The following is a 16,546-nucleotide window of genomic DNA, read 5'->3' as shown; positions in this document are numbered from 1 at the left end:
TGATATTTTTCTAGCTTTTGTGTGTTCTGTAGTTATTGTATATCATATTTCTCCAGGAAGGAATTATTTCATTCCTTTTGAAAAGGTTATGTTGTGCCTCAAAGTACAGTTTACAGTTGCTAGTGCCTGCATATGTAGGACATGTATCAGCACCTAATTGATTTGGATGTGCTACATTTATGTGTACTTAACTACTATATTTTTTAAAATATTTACTCATGAGTATTTATGAGAAATGACAATTTTACTTGAATACATCTCTCTATTATAAAAAAAAAACCTGGAGAGAAACAGTAGGGCGACGATACGTGATCTTATAAGATCACGGAAGACACTTAAAAGACCCACAAGACTAAAGAGATTGGCCATGGAGTGTCTAGTGAGGACCTTAAACATGAGACTTTGTGCCAAGAGATTGACCCAGGACCTTCTTGCGATGACATAGAACATGGGATTTTTGCAAGACATGCCCTACTTACAACCAAATAACAGCACGGGGAGGATCACACTCAGTCGTGTTTTGGCTTTGAGTACACACAGATCCAGGGCTCTCAGCGCATATAAAGAGTATAAGGACAATACGTTATAAATGAAACGTAGACGACTAAGAGAAGAAAAAAGGAGCATAGAGAAAACAGACTCAAAAGCATTGGAGAGACAAAAAAAAACAATAATCTAGGTGCAAATTTAGAAAATAAGGAAAGTAATTATCAGCTCAGAACAAGTGGAATTGAAAAAAAAAGCAAGTCCAATCCGGACGTTGGTGCTATACACATGCACAACAGGTTAGAGATTATGAAAGCAGTGGACTTCGAAAGGCTCAGAAAAAAAAAAAACGTTGGCATGATACACATGTGGAGAAAGTTAAAGAATATGAAAGAAGGAAAATTAGAAAGTATTAAAAAAGAAAGTAAAGATTGCAGGAGCACAAACAAACGAAAATTATTACTCGAGAAAGGGAAAGTAATCACCATGGATCAGGTGTTATTGAAACAAAAGCAGGATAAAGCGAGGTCAGAAATAAAAGACATAGTAGAAAACAAAATAAAACGTCATACAGACCTTAAAAAACAAGGGGCCAAACACATGCAGAGCAGGTTAGAGATAATGAAAAATGGAATTCAGAAGACTCGTAGAAACACGTGCAGAGCAAGATACATAATATGAAAGCAGAAAAAAATGACAGTGCCAAAACAAACAAAGTAAACATCACATTAGCCCAAAGAAAGAGAAATTATTACTCGGAGAAATAATGAAAAGGTGAATAGAGATCAAATATATGGACATAGGTGATATGTCAGAAGTATGTAAATATTGTAAGGCTTTGAAGTTTAAGTCAAGAGAATTTCAAAAACGGAGTTTACCTCACATGCGTTTATTGGTTACTTTGCAAAAAAAATTATTAACTGCTGATGATGTGGATCTTTTTGTCTGTGCTGAAATTCCAAACAGAGAAACCTATCTTGAATTATGGTACAAAGTCATTAAACACATGTCTCACTGACCTCATTAAAAAGACTCAGCACATTGGGACTCAAAAGACTCCAAATATTGATTTTACAGAAGTTCTAAAATAAAAGTGAAACTAATGAAATAGTAACAATTAAAAGAAAAAAAAAATCTTAACAGTGTGTATCCGGAAAAACAAAAACGGGGGTTGACGAGCGACGCGAGCAGGGGGCAAAGCCCCCTAGTTTATAAAGAAAAACTGCTTTTTTACTAAGTTACATTCATATCACACTGTTACATAGATTTTTTGTATATGTGATATTTTAATTTATTTTCTTTAGAATCAATCAGGTCTTTCCTACTGCAAAGAAATAAAGACAATCAGGTGGCTCATTCTGTGGATTTCATTGGCCATTTTTGGCTAGAACCTTCTAGTACTGCCAGCCAATAGCAAAGTCTCATAACTTTTTGTTGACATGTTCTTTGGATTTCATTGGCCATAATTAACTGTCAGTCACAAATGTCTCCAGGTTGCAGCAGGTTGTTAATTTTATCAAACTTTAAACAGCTCTCAGAAGTATGCTATTTATCCTTTCTCAAGATTCAACTAAGTATTAAGAAAATTAGGGCTATGGAGGAGTTGACAAGTGTTTTGTGTGAATACCACTGGCAATCAATATTTAAACTGATTATAAAAAAAGCTATTATCATGTGTTGTCATCTTTGTATGTTAAAGTGCACATGAACTCTACCTCTAATTTGTGAAAAACACATGGCTATTAATCATTTGTATTTCTCATTTTGTATAGCAAGCATGCTGACTTACTCCCTAGGTGTGTTATGTCTTACTTGTTCATTTTTGATTATTTTGTTTATGTTAACATTGCTATTCATGTTTATTATTTCTATAATTATGTATTCTTCATCAGTATGGTTTTACTTTCTACTGTATATGCTAATGCCCTAAGAGGCAGGGCCACCTGTTCATCACCATCAAGAGACTGTCCTCTCTATAAAGGCTGAGGAAATCACAGTCTGTTGTGGGTCATTGAATGTGCTGCCGCTGGTGAGATCTCTGGTGATTTGTTTCTTTTTTATTTTTTGGCTGGATTAACCACTCTGCTTCTTGTTTGGTTTTTTTTTTTCTAGATATTTGTATATTGGGATTTCTTTAAAATCGTTGTTTAAATTGTTTAAATTGACCAATTTGTGAAGGCAACTGCTTCCATGCTTTATATGCTCCTCAAAGCTTTTTGTGCCGCACTGCTTGATAAATCTTTTTATTTATAATGGTCCTTTGTTTTCCCTATCTTGACTAGCAGGGGTTTGACTGTGTTTGCTTTCTCTAAAGGCCTAATGCCATTTAAATGTGACTGAAGCACAACACTAGGTGAGAGTGAGCTCTGATGTTTTTTTCAATAGCACTTCTATATTAATATTATCCATGAAACTCACTCTCTATGCAAGACAACGTTGCAAACTGCAGCAAGCTAAAAACAAAGATAAGTCAATGCTAGCTGATATCAGATTTTGATATCCTAAATAAAGAGTTATTGTCATTTTTATTAGGTCAGTTCAGCTAGACTAAGTAAAAACGAAAATTTCATAGCTAACCTAATTTATTTAAGTTGACATTTTGGGAGCTGTATGCTAAAGACACCTCAAATTTCATTTAGTCTTTAATGCAGAAAAATGTATTAATGGTTGCACACAACTAAGCCTTTTTCCAAAGATATTTAAGTAGTTTAATAACAATTCTGTTAAACAGTATTTTACATCAGGGGTCGCCAACTCCTGTCCTGGAGGACCACCATGGCTGCAGGTTTTCTTTCTAACCCATTTTTAATGAGTGCCATGTTTGGCTGCTAATTAACTTCTTGTGAATTCAGTTTAATTGACTTCTCTTTTAAGATTTGTTCCAATGAATTTCTTCATCTTCGTTATTGCTTCATTTCTTTCCTTAAATGGCACCCAAACAGAAATGAAATGTGAAGTGTGAAGTGAGTCTTGTCGTTAATTAAACCCATTCTTTAATTCAGTGGCTTGTTGCTGCTCTCGTGGTACATTAGCAGACATTTCTGAACTTGTTGATTTCCTTTTCTAAGAGCACACTGTTAAAAATGTATTGTGGTACTTGAGCAGATTGACATTTCTGAGACCTTCATCTTTCTTTATTTTCAGGTATTGTATGATGGACACCAGTTGTTTTAGCGCATTTTGTATTGATTAAGGGGCCCGAGTCTTCAAGAGCAAGTCAATTAAAAATAGTTTAAAAGAAGTTAATTAGCAGCAAAAACAGGTCACTCATTAAGAAAAGGGTTAGAATGAAAACCTGCAGCCATGGTGGTCCTCCAGGACCGGAGTTGGTGACCCCTGTTATAAATGGTTATTTTGTTTGTGTGTTTAATCACTCTTTTTGGCTATTTCAGGTTTATTGGAAGTAGTGGATTTAATTTATTATAAAGGTCTATTAAAAAGGCCTATATTTATTTCAAGGTGAAAATCTTTGTTATTTTTCATTACGTTAAAAGCATAGTTTAAATCAAAGTCAATTGAGTTCTTTGTTTAGTTATTTGGACTTGATTGTTTTAAGGAATACTGTTACTTATATATGGATGTTGTTTTTTTAATATCTTAGGACATTGTTTATTTCTGCTATTTTTATCCATTTAGTTTTATTATACTTCGAATAAGAGACTCCACGTTGCACATCATCCCTTTTTTCACAAGACTTTTTCTTGAACACTCAGCCTGATCCGTTGACATGTCTGCATTTTATTAGGAATTAATTGACACCATTTTTGTTACTTTTTGATAATTGTTTTTTAAAATGTTAGTTGTTATTTTTGTGGTTAATTTGTTTACACTTTTTTAGATTTTGGTGACATCTTTTCTTTGTCATTTTGTGCACTTGTTTTTCATGAAAACTGTCATTCTGCATTCCTAGATTTGTTGTGTCCTATTGCTATGATTCTATGTGGTAGCTGGGCATGTGGTGTATAGACAGTGTGACCTGGGACATCATGGCACTATATATAAGATGGCTTCTCAAAGTAAGCAGGTGTCCAAACATTAAAACAAAATGGAAAGGCTTCAATAATGTTAACAAAGAATTAGCAGAAGAAAATAGCACAATCCTGTCTTTTGGCATTTGTTTTAGTTTTGGTGTTTTGGCTTAATGTTTTCACTGCGTAGTAGTCTTGGCAATGACTGACTATTCTCTGCTATTAGCCAGTAGCATCTCTTCTGTTCCATAAATAAATCATAATGCTTGTGTCTTCTGTAACCAGTACTCTTAGAGTAATCCAGAGTAGGTAAAATTGGGGGATCGATTAATCTTAGAGGAAGAACAAAAAAAACCTATAAAAAACTATAATTAGGTACTGTATGTGTGCTTTTTTAATAACCAATTTGCTTTGTGTTCTTTTTTGTAATGCATTATTTTTGGAATGATCTGCCATCTGGTATAGAAGTGCTTCAGTCATTGCTTCTACAGCAGAGCTAAGGACACTCCCTAACTCTGTAAAACTCTCAGGAATTATACTGTACAATGGAAACAAAAATCTCAAGCTCTTATTTAAATTACACTTTTGTGCAAAGAGTGCCAAAGGCGACAGTGAAACAGAAGGGCAGACACATTTATGCATATCCAAATAAATGTGTTCCAATAAAAGCATTCAAATGAACATTAATTACTCTTATAATTTTATGAGTAATTAAGAAAAAAATCTACACCTTTTTCCTAGGAGATCTATGTATGCATTTCATACCTACAAATGTGGTAATTAGTATACAGTCTTGGGGTATCCTTTTGAAAGAAAGAGCTTTGAAATGCACTTCTCAGTACTACATTTAATTTAATTCCTTTGTTAATTATGAAATCTTATCTACCTGGTAAAATTTAAGCAAATATATACATTAATCTGCTAGCTTTATTAAATACTTCTTACATGATAAGTACATGCTAAGCACATACAAGTGTTTATCTTGTAAATATATGTTTGAAAATCTCATTAAGTATGATGTTGTTACCTTACATTTACGAAATAATTCTTCTTATGTAATAAGGACCATGGTGATTTTAGTTTATGTGATGCAATTACTGTGTTGTTTCATAAAATGTTTAAAATGATATCTACATTCCCTAAAGTGTAATTTGTTGTGAATGTGTACAGTTGTATATTTAGCATCATTTGCCCTTTTATGGTACAGATAATGGTGATGAAGCATTGCCTAACCACTCTAAACAATGAAAAAAAACATTCTCAGTACAATTTTAATGATATTTTTGATATTGATTATGTTGTGGTATTAGACAGCTGTATAGGATTTCACTAATATGTCATTGTAACACAATTAAAATTCAAAGTGGATGCTCTTAATTGGTTATTGGTTTATGAATAATTCAACCACATATGTACAAATGTACATTTTGTTTTTTGTTTTTTTTACTTGTTGCACTGTTTTTGGCCTCGCATTTGGATTGTGTTTTTGGAACATTCCTGGTAACTCATTTTACCCCTTCTATGCTTTTTGGAGCTTTGTAGTGAGACGAGGCATTTTTGTGATAGTAAATCTTTTTCTTTATAAAAACTCTGTGTCTGCCCTTATTACTAGCTGGGATTTGATTGTGATATTCCCCACTAGTGGGCATTTTTTGAAAGTGCACAGTCCCATACGTTCTCATTTAAGACCATGCCTTCCCTTTAGTGGATAGTTAAAAACAACTCAGGCCTCCTGTTACATCCCTGAACTTGCCCTTGTCGAGACTATCTAGCTCGAAACAACATGTGCCTTCAGTTTAACATATTCAGCTGGACAGGTTGGAAGTCCCACGGACCAAAAGTACTTTGAATACAGCCAGCATAGCAAAGGTCTTTTATTTGGGAGTAAGTAGGAAAATAATCACAAATGTTAGAATACTGAAATCATTATACAGTACATCTTTCTTCATGCTGCCAGGGCTAAACCAAAATCAAAATCACGAAAAGAAGCAAATTTTTCTTAACCTAATTGCATTTTTTCTTAAAGTTGTTTGAGTGCTAATGTCGTACAGAATCTCTCCTGTAGATGATTAAAGTTCTGACTCATTGCTTATGCATGCTGCCCTTCTATTATAGTGTGACTGTGTTGGTACAGGTGTGCATTACCTAGCCCAACTACACATTGTACCTATAGTTTCAATAATGGCAGTGCCCAGTGAAAATCACTGTAGAAAAAATCAAATGAACAGAAATAAAAGTTAATAACACATCAGAAGAAAACGAAGACATCGAGAATAAATACTAATGTGTTACTGATCATGTTACTAAAATAACGATGAAAATTAATAGCAAAAGGGAGTAGAAAATTAATACAAATAGAGACAAAGCAATATGAAAAAATGCCCTTCTGCATCCTGTGGGATAATGGCATGCACCCTTTTGGCAGCTGGGCAGCCCCCTCATTATTTCCTTTAAAGACTTAATGTTTATGTGTTACAAATGGTCTAGTTTAGGCTAATAAAGAATAGTAAGGAAAATCCTGCTGTTAGGGATTTCCTTTCTCTGGATAGGTATGACATAGAGCTATGCTTGGTCACTGGTTTCAGGTATATTAAACAGCTACATTTTTCCATGGTAATGAGTGGTATTTTCAGTTAAAGTGTATATTTTTCAGAGACGGAGAAGCAGAAGCAATAGTCCGTTAATTGTCCAATTAGTAGATGCACTTGTGCTGTGCCCTATTTAAGACAGAAGTACAGCTGGGATTAAATGAATCACTAAACAAGCACTACATGCCAGAAGGCAGAATGAGGAGTTGGCTGCTAGGCTATAGCATGCTCAATAAAGGACATCTAGGGCATCAATTCAAAGGGTTGTCTATTAAGGAAATGCTGTTTTCCAGTCAATAAGACTTCTAAAGACCATTGAAGAGTCTAAGATCTTACATTAAGTAAAACAAACTTCTCCTAGGTTTGAATAATCATGTTTTTATTTTTGGTATTAATTATCAGTTTTGTTTTTCTTTGAATCCTTGCCTCTGTGTTTATTCCTGCAGGAAAATGGCAGTTTGTTTTACTATATGCCTACATTATTTATTCCAGTGATCAGTAATATTTAAAAATTGTCATTCTCAAGGTGTCAACAACAAACATTACAGCTCTCCCTGTAAAAATATAATTTCTTACTAATTAGCCATGGCTGGCTTGAATGATTCTTCAAAAGGCATGGCTTAAGTATTTTTCACTGACAAAGCAGTATTGCTTGCTCTATACCTTTTGCCTGCAGCTACATGTGTATATTAATGAGATCACATGAAACTGTTTGAAGTTGACCGTGTTATACAAGTATGTACTTCTATAAAAAAAATCAAATAGATTTTTTTTTTGTTGTTAAAAAGCATTGCCGATATTTGTAATCTTAGTCACATAATAATGGATAATGCTGGCATTGCACAGTTTGTGAGGCTCAAGGACTATGTTTCTGATATGGATGTGAACAACACTGGAGCACAACAAGGAACAGTCTCTTGTCTCCTTTTCTCTACACTCTGAACACCTCCGGCTATAAATATAATACAAGGTCAAGTCATTTTTAGAAATTCTCTGTTCTTTCTGCAACTAATGGAGTATAATGGTACGATAGATAAGACAGAGTATAGGAATCAGGTGGGGAACTTTGCTTCTTGGTACAGAAATAACTTCCTGCAACTTAACATCAGCAAAGCCAAGGAACTGGTTATTGACTTTCATTGCACCAAAGAGTCTCTAAGCCTTATCACTATTCAAGGAGTGAATGTGCAGGTGGTATAATGTTACAAACACTCGGGTGTTCATATCTTTTTTTTTTTCTTAGAAGACTGCAAACCATTATTGTGGTGAGTGACGTCCTTTACATATTCTGCAGCTCTGTTATAGCCAGTGTGATTTTCTATGTTGTGGTACATTGAATTGGTTATACCACTTCTAGAGAGGCCCACCAAAACAATAAGCTGATTAAGAGGGCAGGTTTATTTATGGGACACATTCCTGACCTGCCTGAAGTAGTAACGAAGCAGAGAATGAAGACAAAACTGAGTGCCATTATAAACAATGCTGCACTTCCCCTCTCGGACACACTAGCACTAAATACTTTTACCCAACAAATAATTCATTTAAAGTGTGCCAAGAAAAAATACTTGGACTCCATTCCTACAGCGATACACCTTTATAATTTCTCACTATCTGTTTTATTGTGATCTTTGTGTGTGTGAGAGACAGAGATGTTATTTGTTCTTTTTTTAGCTTAAATAGTTAGGAAGGTGAAGAATGTGATTGATAGTTTTTGATACATATGTTTCAGCGACCCACACTTGAGTGTTAATGGAATAACATTTTAAAATTCAGTTTATTTTCTCTTTGCATCTACACTGATTGCTACACTCATGCCAGGCTACTGAAGGGCATCCTGTTTCATTTGCTAATTACTGCATATCCTTATTACAGTGTGTCTTGAGTTGCCTTCATTTATTTTGTGATGACATATTCAGTATGAGTTTAGGATGAATATGGAAGCCTGTCATGAAATAAGCTACCATATTTTGATAACAGCTGGATACTTTACTAATTATAACAGCAAACTCAGAGTCTGCAGCATATAAACAGTGTAATTAAGCACAAACATGGAACCAACTCCTTAAGAGTACATTTCAGCTATTTTTAAAATTTATTGTCTTAGTCTTTCAATAGTGCTTCAGTCTGCCTAAATATAAGAAACCACTCAAGGTGACTGCCTGGGAAAAGATCTCTGTAGTGCTTAGATAGGGCTGTCTAACTGGACTGCAGTAAAACACCATGCTGATGGGTTAGTAGATGCTTTACCCAAAGTGTTTTTGGATTTAAATGTAAATTTACCTAAAAAGTAAAGTATAGAAAACAGGGATGTATATTGCAAGATAAAACCCAAAACTAAAAGGAAATGCGAGTACAGAAATAAAATTTAAAGAAGCATGAAAGACAAATATACAGATAATGCCAAAATGATTTTGGAAAAGTGGACAGATGAATTTTTTTTTGACATTGTGATCTGTAGCAATAGTAGGGAGCAGGTTGAGGAGACCCAGGAGAGGTGGAGATATGCTCTAGAGAGGAGAGGAATGAAGGTCAGTAGGAACAAGAAAGAATACATGTATGTAAATGAGAGGGATGTCAGTGGAATGGTGAGGATGCAAGGAGCAGAGTTGGTGAAGGCGGATGAGTTTAAATACTTGGGATCAACAGTACAGAGAAATGGGGAATGTGGGAGAGAGGTTAAAAAGAGAGTGCAGGCAGGGTGGAATGGGTGGAGAAGAGTGTCAGGAGTAATTTGTGACAGACTGATATCAGCAAGAATGAAAGGGAAGGTCTACAGGACGGTAGTGAGACCAGCTATGTAATATGGGTTGGAGACAGTGCCACTGACCATAAAGCAGGAGACAGCTGAAGGTGTCAGAGTTAAAGATGCTACGATTTGCACTGGGCATGAGGATGGACACGATTAAAAATGAGTACATTAGAGGGTCAGCTTAAGTTGGATTGGTTGGGAGACAAAAGTCAGAGAGGCAAGATTGCGTTGGTTTGGACATGTGCAGAGGAGAGATGCTGAGTATATTGGGAGAAAGATGTTAACGATAGAGCTGCCAGGTAAGAGGAAAAGAGGAAGGCCTAAGAGGAGGTTTATGGATGTGGTGAGAGAGGACATCTCAGATAATGGGTGTAACAGAGCAAGATGTAGAGGACATGAAGATATGGAACTAGATGATCTGCTGTGGCAAGCTCTAATGGGAGCAACCGAAAGAAGAAGAATGTTGAAGTGATCAAATCAGAGCATATATTGATTTCTTTAAAAACTAATTATCTTAAGCAGGTATAGCCTCCTACCCACTTACCATTCTTTCTTTTTTAAGGCTTTGCACATTGGCAGAAGCATGCTAGTCTAAACTGGATGCCAAAGCAACATAAGTCAAGGAGCGGGCATCATATGAAATAATAAACTTCACTGAAGTATGTTTAATCCTTAAAATTAGAAAGAATTCGGATTCATTGAAGGAAGAGATTAAGAACACTCATATGTAGCAAGTTTTTTATTTGATTAACCATTCCTAGAGCTTGAGAGTACACAGGGACTACAATCTTTGAGTAGATAAATAGTTTGATAAAAAATGACACATTTTAACTAATGGTTTAATATTGAATATTTGAACATCAAAGAGTTCAATTATATTATCGTGACACAGGATATGCCCCTGTAGCTGTTTTATTTTTTTTACAACAGTCTAATTGAAAAAATTGAATTTTATCATTTCTGAGTGCTACTTCAAGAAGGAAACTTGTTTCAAGAAGCAGAGTAGGAATATAAAGTTCTCTAATGGGTGGAAGCACGTGCCAGGTATGTGAGGGCATAGGAGTAGAAGCATTAAACTGAGGAAATGACAGGAGCTTAGCATTATTCTGCCAGTATGCTAGTGGACAGTGGTCTAGAATGGAGAAACTATTACTGTACTCTGTTTTGCAAGGGGAAGACTCCCTTTAGTCTTTGGCATTAATTTCATTTTGTTATTTGGCCAACATTGTTGGATTTGGATTTTGTATTATATCTTTGCAAGTGCTTCTTTTTGGATTATTTTAAGACTAAGATTCTGGAAAATGAATTACCTTTATTCATGTTGATGTTTCCTATTTTGGCATATCCTTTTGCCTTTTGTCTTGTTTTGTTTTTTGGATTTTTTTAAGTTCATATTTAAATATAAAAGGAATTTTGTCTTTGTCCTTGTTTGATAGGGGTTTTTAACTGTTTCCCTCTCTTTTTCTCAGTTTCTGAATATTCAGGGTCTAACTCCTTTTTGCCAACTGGGTAATAGCAGCCATTTGGGGTCATATCTCAGCACAGGCTGTGCAATGTTGGTATTTTCACCTTATCTTTACGGTACTTTTGTTTGGGCACAGAGGTTCCCTTTTGCAACTCAAAGCTGTGCAAGTTAGACTGATTGTCAGTTCTATGTCTTTCCCAGGTGGAGAGCATTCTTAGTGATGGACTAAATGTCCATGTAAAGTTGGTACTGCTGCCAGGATAGACTCTGACCTCCTAAAGTAAAATTCAATTGAGCAGATTCATAAATGAAATGATGCCTGAATAATTTAAACACATAATGGCCTCAAAGCTACTACCAACTTAATATTTTCAGTTTCAAAGACAATATTTTCAAATCAACTTTAAAGTTCACCTATATACTGTACAGTATCTACAAAAATACATGGCTTATTATCTTATTATCAATCAACCAATGGTCAGTGTAAAAACACATTTCTCACTTTTATTTCAATGACATTAAAGACTGTAATAACATTTTGTAATTTGTCCAAACTTCTCTTAGTTTTTATTCAACTATTAATGTAATTGCCCTTGTTGATATTAAATGGTATTTTACATTACATTCCAGTGCTTTTGAATGTTACAGAACTACTTAACTATAAGCAAAAACCTATTAAAATGTGCACAGTATGCAAAGATATTTTCTTCTTGAGTGATATGTTTGAAGATAAAGTACAGAACTTTGCTTAGTTTAGTTTGATAATCACAATTATATAGTATGTGCACTTTGCTTAAAAGGCAAGAAAAAGGACAAAAGAAACACTTTTATTAATAATGAACATTTATTTTTAGATTTTTTGCTTAAATGTTATTGATCTTTTTAGATACTGATCTGAAATGTTTCCCTCATTTTGATCTTTTGATTTAATAACTTGTTTTTGAACCAGAAACAAGGAAGTTATTCATACGCTAACTTAAAACTATTTTTAGTTGTTTAAACACTGAGAAAGGTGAAATAAATCACAATAAAGTTGTATTAGCATTTTTAATTATATTTTTGATGCATACACATACAGCACAGACAGTCTCTATTTTCTCTCTTTAAAATTACTTTCCAATAATAGGGATGAGCAGATCAATAGCCCAATATATTTGGAAGGCTGTTCCATTAAAAGGTAACCTAGCATTCAAGCCCACCCTCAGTTACACAGTATCTAAATCTTAAAGTCATTAGGTATCTCAGTCTTTAAAGATCATTATATTGATAATATTTTTGTACATTTCAGTCAATCTCTGGTAAACATGACATTCTCTCAACGCAATTTTTTATTTATAGTTTCATAAAAATGAATTTGCCCAACTTTCCTAATCCTCAAACCAATGATTACACATGAACATATTTTAATTACTAATAGGAAGAATATTGCATTTGCAGATCTTATCAGTTATTTTCACAGTGCTCACTGCTAGACTGCCTTAGGCAATCCTAGGAAAGAGACCACTCTATCAATATTTCAGGTAAGCAGTGGAATTTAATCATTCACAATATTCATTCCATCATCAATTTGTGCAAAACACACTAATTCAGCTGGACACCCTTTTTGACATTATAATCATCTTAAATATATCAAGCATTGGACCCTAATTGCGAATGATGCCAGGTAGCTCCAGCCTTGCTTGGGCATATGTTTGTGGAGTGTCTAAAATTATTTTGCGCAAAGATATTGTTTTATCTATCAGGTAATGTCAGATTTATGATCATCCCAAATGATTCCAGCAGAGTTTGGAGTTATTTTAGATGGGATTAGTGACTTAGTGATTTACTGACCATTTTTTTTCTAGAATTAATTGTTACTGAATTGAAATGTCCTGCTTAATTAGACAGATCTAATACATTCTCTATTCCTCACAGGGACAAAATCTCATATTATCTAAAACTAGAATATATAGTAATCATATTTAATTTGCATGGAACCATGCAGAGATTCTTTAGAGTTTGGCAAGAATTCAACAATGTTATTCTAAAATAACTCAGCTGGGCTTTTGTTAATGTTTCTGCTAAACTCCTATTACTTCAATTAATATTCCATTATTTAACACATTGGGCCTATTTTTATAGCTCTCTGCTTTGCTTAATTGCAAACTCCACACAGGGAGGACCCGGGAAGTGAACCCACTGCGCCACGGTGCCACCCCTGTTTTACACAGGTTACTTTAATTTTTCTTCTGCATCTCAAATGACATGCAGATTAGGTTTTTTGGAGCATTTAAACTAGCCAAGGATAAGTGTAGGTGTATGTCTTTTAGAATGGTATGATTTCCAAGGCTGAATCATGCCTTCTACTGAGTCCTACTGAGATGCAACCATATATTTGATGAAACAGAGTTGACAGATTATTTACAGTATATTAAATACAGTACTTTTTAAATGTTGGGTCTTATTTACAATACATGAAAATAGTTCTTGCTTGTGGAATGTTTCAGCAGTCAGTCAGAGTAATGTGTTCTAATTGTTAAAAAATTGTGGTCTCGTCTGATGCGATAGATGGACGTCTGAAGTGGAGCTCCGCTAGCAGCGGTGTTATTTTTCATATTATTTGCTTATTATCTTGAGATATCCTGTATCTATTCAACCCAAAGAGACTGCTACAGTATATATGTAAGCATACATAAACGTGGCCAGCAAGAAAGGGGGTCAGAAAGAATTGAAAACTAAAGCTGCACCCAAGCTAAGATCAGCAAGCCCTAGCTCAAGATACTGCCTTTCAGAGAGAGACCTGGATCAGCTGGGTGAAAAGTACGGACTCTTCGGGACCAAGGTCCGCTACATCGTCGTCAGCTGATAGTGAAAAGGGGAGCGAATGTACGAACGTGAGTGCAGATCTCTCAGCAGATAGCTCGCCGATCGGAGAAGAACACCTGAAACTGGAAAAGGCCTTACAGTCCACGATCTCAATTACTCCACGCGAGCTGGGAATAGCGGGGACACCGGCTACAGTAGTGTTTGACGCCTTACCTACAGTACAAGAAAGCACAATTGATATGTCTAAACTGCAGGTGATGTTCACTGAGCTCATACAAGATATAAAGAAAACCGAGAAGGCAAATGAAAAAGCAAGGGCAAAGGCACATGAGAGACTGAAACAGGAATTAAAACAGGAGTTGCAACAAGCAAACGGAATGCAGCGGCTGATGCTCCAACAGGCAAATGAAAGGCTGCGACAAGAAATCCAAGTGGAGATGCGACAGATGCTGGGTAAAATTGAAACGCTTACTGATCAATTGGAGGATCTCAAGGAGACATTCACGACTAGGATTGAATTAGCTGAAAATTTAGCTACCAGTGCTGAAGAAAAAGCAGAAAATGTCAGCTCCGAATGCAAAAAACTCGGAGACAGACTGGCTGCTTTGGAAGATGGGAGTAGAAGGTATAATGTCAGAATTGAAGGTCTGCCTGAGAATCGAGAAAGTTCAAACCCTGTGCAATTCGCAGCTGAACTTTTTTCTAAAATAATCGGGGACGACTTTAAAGCAGAATCTGAGATAGCAGCGCTTACAGCGTCGCGATCAAACACCATTAGACCCAGACCCAGATCTTTTATAGTTCGTTTTGAACGATTATCATTTAAGCTAGAGGTGATGGCACTCCTCAGAAACAAGGAAGATATTATATATGAAAATAACCACATTCGTATCTTCCCTGACTTCTCTCCAGCAACAGCTACTAAACGCGTAGCCTTCTACAACATTAAACAGCGGTTACGGCAAGCCAGCTCAAATACAGCCTCTGTATCCGCAAAACTGAAAGTGGAATGGCAGGGTCAATTCTATGTCTTCGCTAGCAAGGAAGAAGCAGAAAAGGAATTAAGAAAGCTGATCCCGGGACTATTCTGATACATAATAGTGAGTCATGGCAGTTAATGATAAAGCAAGGATTAATAATCTACTGTCTGATCTATTCGTTTTAAAATACGGGTTTTTATCATCATATATTCTCATTATTACTTAGTATTACTAGGCGCTATCTGTTTATGTTTTATTGTGCTTAATTACTTTTCTTTTTTCTCTTTTTTTTTTCTAATTATTTCATCTCTACCCTAAACGAGACTGTTCAATATCATACCCTTGGTTTATTGTTATTGCTATTACTGCATTAAGACTTGTTATGCTTATTCTGGACACATTTTAACACCATCACCCGGTTTATTATCTGGGTGTATCATCTTAATGCACTAAAATTGCTGAAGACTATATATATATTTTAAGTGCAAAATTCTTTTTTTTTTTTTAAAGACTATATTGGTAATAAGATATCTCTATCTTTTAACCCTGAAATGCCGCTGCATTGGGGCTTGTTTTGCTTTGGACGTGCTCTGTCTCTGGGTATGTCAGAGGACTGGGACTGTGTGAAGTGGGTTTTAGCCTCACTTGGGGAGGCAAAAAGGGAGGGTGGGGGGTTAAGGGGGGGAGAGAAAGAGAGCAGGCTTGATCTATACCTAATCTATCCTATTAATCTTTATAATTATAACTACCAACGTAATAATAAGCTGCATGGCAACAACTCTAGGGGAAATAGGAAATTAAGACCAAGCTGTCTCACTTCCAGTTAAGACTATAAAATGACATCAAAAACTCAGAATCAGTGTCTCCATGATGGGGCAGTTAACCTTGTAAGCTGGAATGTTAAAGGCCTGAATCACGAATTAAAGAGAAAGAAAGTACTTCTCACCTAACAGGTCTAAATGCTAAAATAGTATTTTTACAGGAAACCCACTTACTAAGCAAGGATCAGTTCCGCTGCAAAAGACTGGACTGGCCAAATGTTCCATTCTAGTTTTACAAAGAAAACTAGAGGTGTGGGAATTCTCATACATAGAACAGTACCATTTGTAGCATCAGATGTAGTATTGGATCCTGAAGGGAGATATGTAATGGTCATGGGAGACTTATCTAACTGTAAAATGATTTTGATAAATGTTTATGCACCTAATGTTGATGATAAGGAATTTATACAAAATTTATTTGCATCCATTCCCAATCTGAACACTCATAAAGTTATAATGGCTGGGGACTTTAATTGTGTTCTAAATCCACTTTTAGATAGGACTTCCTCCACAGGGGAAGCATCTAACACCGCAAAGATAATTACAAAGTTTATAACTGATCACAACTTATCAGACCCTGGAGGTTTTAAACCCAAATTCAAGAACATATTCTTTCGACTCACCAGTACATCATTGCTACTCAAGGATTGATTACTTCTTTATAGACAATAACTTCTTGCCTAA

The 16,546-nt window shown here is 35.3% G+C and overlaps 1 protein-coding gene across 3 annotated transcripts in view; it reads left to right on the top strand.

Moving 5' to 3' along the window:
• The window catches only part of pdgfd (platelet derived growth factor d), a 343,896-nt gene that overhangs the window by 283,954 nt on the left and 43,396 nt on the right, over positions 1 to 16,546 (top strand). The gene's annotated exons all lie outside the window — the stretch shown is intronic.

The sequence above is a fragment of the Polypterus senegalus genome, chromosome 2, assembly GCF_016835505.1.
Source record: "Polypterus senegalus isolate Bchr_013 chromosome 2, ASM1683550v1, whole genome shotgun sequence".
Taxonomy (NCBI): Eukaryota; Metazoa; Chordata; class Cladistia; order Polypteriformes; family Polypteridae; genus Polypterus; species Polypterus senegalus.
The sequence above is the reverse complement of the archived record's forward strand: the minus strand, read 5'-3'. Positions and strand labels throughout refer to the sequence as shown.